Source organism: Eptatretus burgeri, chromosome 1, assembly GCF_056783735.1.
Source record: "Eptatretus burgeri isolate ZD-2024b chromosome 1, Ebu_testis_v1, whole genome shotgun sequence".
NCBI classification, from domain to species: domain Eukaryota; kingdom Metazoa; phylum Chordata; class Myxini; order Myxiniformes; family Myxinidae; genus Eptatretus; species Eptatretus burgeri.
The window spans coordinates 35,836,685-35,844,809 of NC_140961.1; the positions used below are offsets into that span (position 1 = coordinate 35,836,685).

Here is an 8,125-nt window from a genome sequence, read left to right on the forward strand (position 1 = left end):
CCTCCCCTTCCTCGCTCTCCTCCTCCCCTTCCTCGCTCTCCACCTCCCCTTCCTCGCTCTCCACCTCCCCTTCCTCGCTCTCCACCTCCCCTTCCTCGCTCTCCACCTCCCCTTCCTCGCTCTCCTCCTCCCCTTCCTCGCTCTCCTTCTCCTCCTCTTCCTCGCTCTCCTCCTCCTCTTCCTTCCTCCCCTTCCTCACTCCTTTCGTTTGCAGGAAGATGGTTCCTACCAAAAGAAAGAAATGTACAGGAGGCAAACTTACCAAAAAAACGACTTGCAAAAGCTGCATCCAGCATAGTTTTTCACTCCTGGAGAGTAAGAAAGAAGACGAAAAGAAAACACTGTAAAAAATCTGCACCAGAACAGCCTTAACTCCGCAAGACCAAGAAAGAAGAAAACTGATCATAAAGAAGAAAGGAGGAAGGAGCGGGAGATAGAAGAAAGAAAATACAAGAAGAAGAAGAAGAAGAAGAAGAAGAAGAAGAAGAAGAAGAAGAAGAAGAAGAAGAAGAAGAAGAAGAAGAAGAAAGGCAGAAGGACAGGAAGATATAATTAGACAAAGAAGACAAAAAAACAAGGAATGATAAAAATTCAGAGCAGCAGAAACTCCCTTACATCAAGAAGCAAGATGAGAAGCAAACACAGCAGTAATGACTGCTTCCAGAGTAATTGAAACTTCTCAACAGCAAGAAGCAAGACCAGAAGCAAACACAGCAACAATGACAGCATTCTGCCATCCTGTGATCTCCCAGTCATTGTGTTGTCTGTCATATCTGCTTCAAGAGGACACATTTCAAGCCGATGAAACCTTTGTTGCCCCTGTGTGAAGCGGGACCATCGCCGTAAAATTTCTTGAAGCGCGACTGTGTCGCTGATGCAGTGCCCCTCTACCAGTACACACACTGGAACTGGTACTCATTTCACCGACCTCAGAAGGATGACAGGCTGAGTCAACCCCCTAGTGTATTAATTCAGCGGCCGACGGGGCTTGAACTCAGGACCCCAGGATCCCAAGCCACCACCCTAACCACTGAGTCAACACCAGGCTTACAGCAAGGTGAGCTTTGGTCTTATTTGTGTCTGTGTCTGTGTCTGTGTCTGTGTCTCTCTGTCTCTCTCTGTCTGTCTGTCTGTCTCTCTCTCTCTCTCTCTCTCTCTCTCTCTCTCTCTCTCTCTCTCTCTCTCTCTCTCTCTCTCTCTCTCTCTCTCTCTCTCTCTCTCTCTCTCTCTCTCTCTCTCCCTCCCTCTCTCTCTCTCTCTCTCTCTCTCTCTGCCCTTATCTCATTCAATATTATGCCTACCCTTCTCTTCTCGCCTTCCCAGACTCTCATTCCTTAAATCATAATAATCCTTGTTTTATTTGCAGATTTTGATCCATGTACCCTAGTGTTACAGACAAAGAACACAAATGTTAGAGTTCCGGTGAAGTCCGGTGAAAAAATCCAGAGCAGCAGAAACTCCGCAACATCAAGAAGCAAGATAAGAAGCAAACACAGCAGTAATGACTGCTTCCAGAGTAATTGAAACTTCTCAACAGCAAGATGCAAGACCAGAAGCAAATGCAGCAGCAATGACAGCATTCTGCCATCCTGTGATCCCAGTCATTGTGTTCTCTGTCATATCTGCTTCAAGAGGACACATTTCAAGCCGATGAAACCTTTGTTGCCCCTGTGTGAAGCGGGACCATCGCCGTAAAATACAAAACACACAGGAAATGGCACTCTGTGTTGAGGCACGGCGGTGATGGTCATGTTTAATCCTCGACCAGTCAAAGATCCCTGGGGGATTAAACATAACAGCAAGGTAAGCTTTGGTCTTATTTGTATCTGTGTCTGTGTCTCTGTCTGTGAATCTGTGTCTCTCTTTCTGTCTATCTCTCTCTCGGTCTGTCTGTTTCTCTCTGTCTGTTTTTATGTCTCTCTCTGTCTGTCTGTCTCTCTCTGTCTCTCTCTCTCTCCTCTCCTCTCCTCTCCTCTCCTCTCCTCTCCCTCTCCTCTCCTCTCCTCTCCTCTCCTCTCCTCTCCTCTCCTCTCCTCTCCTCTCCTCTCCTCTCCTCTCCTCTCCTCTCCTCTTCTCTCTCTCTCTCCTTCTCTCTCTGCCCTTATCTCATTCAATATTATGCCCGCCCTTCTACTCTCGCCTTACCAGACTCTCATTCCTTAAATCGTAATAATCCTTGTTTTATTTGCAGATTTTGATCCATGTACCCTGGTTTTACAGACAAAGAACACAAATGTTAGAGTTCCGGTAAAGTTGGGAATAACGTGAGGAGCGAAGCTGCAGCGGTCATGAGCCTGGAAATTTCCAGTTTCTTCCCATATTTGTCCGCTCACCCCCACCTTACTCATCCCCTCACAGGATGGGCGCGCCGGGCGAGGATGCAGACCGGAACGCGTGCTTGACCAAGACACGCACCATGCATCGCTGGGGCCGGACGAGTAATATCTCCAGCAAGAGGATGACGTTGACCCAATAGGTCACAATGAGAAAAACATTCTGTCTGACCCAGCTAAGTTGATGCCTTCCACCTATCAATCCAAAAATGGTCACATTATTGTTGGGTTTTATTGGGACACTTTTTTTCTCCCTTCCCCCCCAACCCCCCCAAATTTTTTTATTCAGAGGTGAGGCATGGTAGGCAGCATCGGTAGTAGGACGGCTCTATCTCTAAGTACAGTGTAAGTAACTTCCCATTCAATCCTGTATCATGTTGTACATCTGAATTGTTCAGTATAATTCTTTTTTGTATTCATTGTCGAGTCTCATGGAAGAGCAAAAACACAGAACAGATTGGGATGTTACAAAAGAAAAGGAACTGGAGAAACATATGGGAGGGGAGGAGAAGTACACCAACGGCAGAGTTGAGACACAAAATAGAGGGAGACTTGGAGAAATAAGTGATATCGAGAAGAATGAAAATTATGGGAGGACACAAGAAACAAACAACATGGGTCAAGCCACAAACTCTCAATAACAGAAGTGGAAGGGAAAACGAAAAACTTGCCATAACATCTCATCCTTCAGGTGGACAAGCAACAGCCTCTTTCCTCTCTGCAGACCTGATAGAATTACAGGCTAGTAAAACACTTGGAGTTGGTTTGTCTTTCAATCCTAACAAATCGTACACTCTCACTTTGTCTCTCCGAAAAGACTGTCTGACAAACCCTCCCATCTACTTTCTTGACAATCCTTTTGAATGAGTTCAATCACTCAAACTTTTGGGTCTCATTACACTGAACAACAAAAATTTTTTACTGGAGATGTGTAAAGTGATTTAGACTAATTTGGGTACGCTGATTTCAAAAATCATAACCGTTTTGCTGTATCACGTCAGGATTTTCAGTAACAGTAATATTCCCATTGCCTAGAAGTCAGGATTTCAATGAAATTTACAAAAATTCATTTATTCATTTATTTCATCATGAATGCTTCAAAATTATAGAAATTACAGAAAAACTCCACTAGAATGTAATTAAAAATGCTTTAGGCATTTGGCTTTGCGTTTGTGCTGCTCTGTGTCAGTTTCACGATGCAGGAACCAGCAGAAATCGCCCATCATGTTCGGGTTGTGCCGCCCTTGGTAACGCGTCTCCATGAGTGAAATCTCTTGGTGGAATCGCTCGCCGTGCTCGTCCGAGATTGCTCCCAAGTTGTCAGGGAAGAAGTTCAGGTGCTGGTGAAGGAAATGGATTTTCAGGGACATCCTGGAGCCAAGTTTCCTGAAGAACTCCAGCAGCTGCTGGACTATTTCTTCATAGTTGTCCGCGCGCTCGTTCCCCAAGAAGTTGTCCGTCACAGCTTTGAAGCTCCTCCACGCTGCCAGCTCTTTGGGGTTTAGAGTTGTCGGAAAAGTTTCGTCCTTCATAATCTGTCGGATTTGCGGTCCAACAAAGACACCAGCCTTGATCTTGGCCTCCGACAAGGTGTTGCCAAACTTTTCCTTGAGGTTTGAGGAAAAAACCCACGCCCATTCAGATCCATTGCCCGTACAAAACTTTTCATCAAGCTGAGCTTTATGTGGAGTGGTGGAAGGAAAACCTTGGCTGGGTCGACAAGGGCGACATGCTTCACGTTGTGTCGACCAGGTACATGCTCTTTTCGCTCTTCCCAATCTTTCTTCGTCCAGTGATTCTTGTCGTCTCTGCTATCCCAGAGACAAAGGAAGCACATGTATTTCGTGTAGCCTGACTGCAGCCCTAACAACAGCGCCACCACTTTCAAGTCTCCGCAGATGTGCCAGTTGAAGTCATTGTACTTGATGGAATCAAGCAGCTGCCGCATAGTCTCATAGGTCTCTGTCATGCCGAACGCGTGAGCCAGTGGGACTGATGGTTTCTCGTTGCCATTGTGGAGCAAAACAGCCTTCAAGCTGTTCTTCTCCGAGTCGATGAAGAGGCGCCAGTCTGCAGGATCGTGATCACACCCAAGTTCTTTCAACAGACCGTTGATGTCACTGCAGAATGTCATCGTGTCTTCCATCTCAAAGAACTCAGCCATGTCTCTGTGACGTGCTCTGAACAAGGATATCTTGGTGTTAGGTTCAAGTAGATTCCACTGCTGCAGCCTTGATCCAAGCAGCTCTGCCTTCGCCTTTGACAGCGAGAGATCTCTTACAAGATCATTTAAGTCTCCCTGGTTCAGAAGGTGTGATTCTTGAGTGTCGGGTTCAAAAGGTTCATCATCACCATCCTCTTCACCACTGCTTACAGTTATGTTCTGATCAGCTGGAGGTGTTGGAACGGGGTTCTCGTCATCATGAGGCACAGGTTTACGAGCAGAGACGCAGTCAGCGTACTTGATGTGACCTTTATTCTTCTTGTTGAAGCCGGCGATGCTTGTGCAGCAGAAATAACAATCATCATGATGATTCTGCGGCTCACGCCATATCATGGGCACCGCAAATGGCATGCTCGCGCGCTTGCCCACCAACCACTGAGTCAAGGTTGTGTGACAGCTTGTGCAGCAGATGTGTGGTACCCAGCTCTGTTCTTGGTCCCCCACCTTACACCCGAAGTAGTGAAAGTAGGCGGCCTTCATTTTCACTGCTGTAGATATACTTCGCTGTTGATCTTTTTTGGTATACCGACCACAGACATAACAGAAGTTGTCAGGATGATTGGTACAGGAACGCCTACTCATCTTTATCTGAAAGAAAGAAATATAACACAAGTTAACAACAATTGTACGAAATAGACATGTTAAAGACATATGTAAATTTCATTGAAATCCTGACTTCTAGGCAATGGGAATATTTCTGTTCCTGAAAATCCTGACGTGATACAGCAAAACGGTTATGATTTTTGAAATCAGCGTACCCAAATTAGTCTTAATCACTTTACACATCTCCAGTAAAAAAAAATTTTTGAAATTTGTTGTTCAGTGTTATCAGTCATGATCTGGAAAAACCACATATCTGATTTGGCTCTTCGTCATGTAGAGTCCTTCAATGGCGCACCTGAACTCTTATCCACTGACAAGGCCTTCATCTGCAGTTTGATGGAATACTGTTCTCCTGTCTGGGCTGGTGCTGCTGCCTCACACCTTGCTGTGTTTGGTGCCGTGAAAACCAAGGCCTTCAAAATAATTGGAATCTCCCGCCGATGAAGCTTAGTCAATGGGCCTTACACTTTCACATCACAGAGAGGCTGATAGTCTCAATCTTCCAGTTCCAGGTGATCCTGGATTCCAGGTGAGTTTCAAGACTCGTAGTGCTATTATTTTGTGTTTAATGCTAATACCACAAAAGTTTTTTTTAGTATACTTTTTACACATTGTTATGGGTTGCTAGGCAATGTCTACACAAGCATGGATGTATAGATTATTGGGGAGGTGGTGTGTGTGTGTGTGTGTGTGTGTGTGTGTGTTTGTGTGTGTGTGTGTGTGTGTGTGTGTGTGTGTGTGTGTGTGTGTGTGTGTGTGTGTGTGTGTGATGGTGGGTATCAGATGGTAAGCAAAGGCCGGGTGAACAGGGAGATATTTTTTTGTTGGCGATGAGGGTATTGAATATGTGGAGTCTCCGTTTTGTCACAACGATACGAAACAATTTTGTGTTGCAGAGGGTTTTGGGTGGGGGTACTTCGTGGATATTGGGGGAATGTAGGGTGACATTTTCTGGGGTTGTTGGCCGGGAACATTGGTAGTGGTACTTGCAGAGCGTAGAGGTGATGAGGATCTCTTCTGAACCTTTGAAGAGGAGGTATGATTTTTGCGTGAGCATTTGCAGGATTTGGGGTGTGAGGGTGTTTTGTTTTCAGGGATTCTACAGATAATTTATCTGATAATATATACACAGATAATTTATCGCAAACCTGATTCATCACAATGACGTCATATTCGTTTTATGACGTCATCGTTAATAGGACGAGGATCTTAGCTCATTTGAGCTTATTGTTTAAATAGAAACGATCAAACACAAATGGTGGTCATTGGCAGTTACCCTGTCTTTATCAGCAAAGCCAGCTTACATCAGGGGCCATATACATATGACATATGCAGCTGGGTCCCAAATTATTCAGCTCACCTGGACTTCAGTCAGGTGAGCTTATGCGATGGAGCAGTGTCTGCAGGTAAGTCAGTCAGTCCGTCTGCAAACATTTCAGTCATTATCGCTTGAACCAAACACAACATTTTGATGAAACTTGGCCACAAGCTTCATATCTGATGCTGAATGAAGGTCTATTGACCGCATTAAAATAGTCCTATTCTTTTGTGTTTAATGTTAAAACCGCAAAAGTTTTTTTGGTATAATTTATTCACGTTGTTATGGGTTGCTGGGCAATGTGTACACAAGGATGGATGTGTGGATTATTGGGGAGGTGTTGTGTGTGTGTGATGGTGGGTGTCAGATGGTAAACAAAGGCCAGGTGACCAGGGAGATATTTTTGTCGGGGATGAGGGTATTGAATATGTGGAGTCTCCGTTTTGTCACAACGATACGAAACAGAGTTTTGTGTTGTGGAGGGTTTTGGGTGGGGGATATTGGTGGAATATAGGTTGATATTTTCTGGGGTTGTTGGCCAGGAACATTGGTAGTGGTACTTACAGAGGGTAAAGAGGTGAGGATCTCTTCTGAACCTTTGAAGAGGAGGTATGATTTTTGCGTGAGCATTTGCAGGATTTGGGGTGTAAGGGTATTTTGTTTTCAGGGATTCTACCAAGGGTGGGATTCCCTGTGGATTTCTGTTGTCGTGGAATTTTTTTGATTTTAACATTTTAACCGACTCGGTTTTAAATCCTGTTACTCAAATAAAAGCCACAATTAATTTCACTGTCCACAACCAAAGTCCTGTGTAACAGAAAATCTTTATTTTAACATAGTACCATGGAGTCCAAACTACTGAGATGGTAAACATCCGCAATGATTTGCACTAAACTAAGTTACATTTTTCTGACATTTATATGCTTTCGTTGGGAATGGAGGGGGCTGGGAGAACAAGCAAATGAGAGAACATGGTGACTTTCGGCTGGCCTTGGTGAGAATCGAACAAAATAACTAAGAGTAGACAACCGAAAAGGAGTACAGGATAACAAGTGGGTTATAGGTTTAAGACAGAATGTGATTATATATTTTGATAGACATAGAAATGAATATAAAAGGCAGTGAGTAGATGGGTGAAACCACTGCATACAGTACCAAGTAAAAGGCAACTTGTTTTAAAAGGAATATTCACCATCTACTCCCCCCTGTGTTACCTCAAAGGCAACACAACTAACGGTTTTGTCACTTTGAAGATCCATTCTCCACGCACGAGTGTGTCCACATTTTCCCGGGCAGTCACCCCCCCCCCCCCCCCCAGCACACATCGCAGAGCTCAATCCCTTGCAGCCTTCCTGTCCCTCAGGCCAGGTGGCTCCAGGTGGTTGTACAGCTTTTGGGCCAGCATGAGGCTCCAGTAGGTCCGTAGACCGATACAGTAGAGGGCTACCACTATGGGCTGCACGGCTGATTTTAACGCACCTGTGCGGGGTTTCGGGAACAGAGCAGATGAGTACAGTGGAAGGACAATCCCGTAAACATTGATCACCCTCAGTGCGTTGACTTATGGATCTTCAACTTCAAGTCCCTCCTCATTAGAGTCGGAGGACTCGACATCAAAATCAGAATAGGAAGGTGGTGGTTGGACCA

General features: G+C 45.0%; 1 long non-coding RNA gene across 1 annotated transcript; it reads left to right on the plus strand.

Moving 5' to 3' along the window:
• The first annotated feature begins 210 nt into the window (after positions 1-210).
• On the plus strand, positions 211-7,787 carry LOC147034232 (uncharacterized). The gene is made up of 3 exons (XR_015057589.1): positions 211-1,057; positions 1,367-1,803; positions 2,359-7,787. It is a non-coding gene; the product is annotated as an uncharacterized LOC147034232 (long non-coding RNA).
• The last annotated feature ends 338 nt before the right edge of the window (positions 7,788-8,125 follow it).